Raw genomic sequence first — 1969 nt, forward strand, 5'->3', positions numbered from 1 at the left:
GGAAGTAAGCAGTGCACTTTCTGTCGTGTGTGGGGTGCTTGGACCCAGAACAGGGTGAGGAGAGTCATTTCTGTTGGTCTAAGAGGGCACGTGTACATCCAGGAAGCACTTAGTCTGGAGCCTCTTGACCTGAGACTTTCCCCCCAGGGTTCAGGGTCCCTGTCACCCATTCATCTTCCTCATCCTTCAGCCTGACCTACTGATCCAAAAATATAGTCCCTGGACCCAAGCTATTCTGTGTCCTGAGAATTTGATACTGGGATTTCTGGTGCCTGGACCTAAGCCCCCTGCTGGCATTGGCCGCAGGGGACAGACCGTGAGCTCCTGCAGGGGGACCTGTCCTGCTTCCTCTCCTTCCTGAACTGTGCGAGTTTGAGGGTTTTCTTCCTTTCTCTGACCTCCCCTGCTTCCCCCCAGCACCCTCTTAGCCAGACTCAGTTTCTGTTGCTCAGAACCACAAGGACCTCACTTGACACAGGGGTCACTGGGGAATTGCATCAACCACACACTGAGCTCAGTGGGGTCCAGCTCTAAGGGTTCAGGGAGACATGGGGGTGGACTCTGAATGGTTCTGTATCCAGTGCCTGAAACCCTGCCCAGAAGTCTGTGCAGAATGGGAATTCTCCAGGAACTGATGAAGAAATGAACTCCTGTTTCTGAAGGTCAGGCAGGCGATGGCCATGACTGCTGATGGTTCGATCCCTGAGTCAATCCTTCTCCAGATCCCCTGGAGAAGGAAATGGCAACCCACTCCAGTATTCTTGCCTGGAAAATCCCATGGATGGGAGAGGCCGGCAGGCTACAGTCCATAGGGTTGCAAAGAATCAGACATGACTGAGTGATTTCACTTTGCTTTTTTATTTTCTGACGTCTCCAGGAAGGAGCGGAAGGGCTGGTTGAAGCCTCAGGGTAACAGTGGCTGAGAGGGAATCAGAGGCACTGAGGAAAGTCTTCCGAGGGAGGTTTGGACGAAAGCGTGGAGAAGGCTCTGCAGCACGTGGGGAGGGACTTAGGGCTGTCCTGGGATCATTTCTAGGTCCCGGGTCTCTGGCTTCTTGCCCTGGGCTCCAGGCATGGGAGCCTGTTTGGTGCTCACATGCTCCACGTGGAAATCCAGAGAGTTGGTGTCCCATGGAGCAGGCTCGTGGGGGTGAGAGCAACACCCGGATGCTCCCCTTTCCTCCCCAGAGAGGAGGAGCCTGAGGCATCCCATGGAGGCTCCTCAGAAGGTCCTGGCAGGTGCAGTCCCAGATGGCTGACCAGCTCAGAGCATGGCCTTGGATGGACTTTCCCTCCATCCCTGCTCCCATCCCCCAGCCCCTCAGTCCTGCTCCTGGGGATGGAGTGAGCCTGGCCTCCAGCTCTGCCCTCAGGGGACCCCAGGCTCCTGCATGCTGCTTTGGTCTGCAGTTAAGGTCAGGCATCTGTGCTCAGAGTCATGGGCTGCCAGAGAAAAGCTGGAGGCGGGTGCGGCAAAGGTCGATATACTTAAGAGTCATTCTAGCCCTGTGTGGGGATAGATGGGTGGAGGGCAGGGCAGTGCCCCAAGGTAAACACAAGACCATTCCAGAAGTTCCTGCAGGAGTCCTGGTGACACGTGAAGGCAGCCTGGGTGAGGCGTGTGCTGTCTCTCTCCCCTCTGTTTATGGCTGACCCTCTCTCACACCTGCACACAAGCCCTCTGCTCTCAATCACCCTCGGGTGCCCTGTGTCCATCCTTGTCCCCGGGGCTGGAGGAGGAGTATCCCCGTGCTCAGCCCAAGTCAGACAACATGGGCTCCCCCGGGCATCCAACAGGGCCTGCAGGGCTCCAGTGTCTTAGGGAAACCACTGGCTGGGAGCCCAGCGGGCAGGCAGGAGGCACCATGGAGGACGTGCTCCCTAAGATCCTGGGAGACAGGCTCACGGGGAAGGAGGTCAGGCATCCGGAGCCCAGGTGAGCCCATCAATCAATGCAAGGAAGCCTCAG

This window comes from Moschus berezovskii, chromosome 6, assembly GCF_049115385.1.
Source record: "Moschus berezovskii isolate FMDL1 chromosome 6, NW_MosBer_1.0, whole genome shotgun sequence".
Taxonomy (NCBI): domain Eukaryota; kingdom Metazoa; phylum Chordata; class Mammalia; order Artiodactyla; family Moschidae; genus Moschus; species Moschus berezovskii.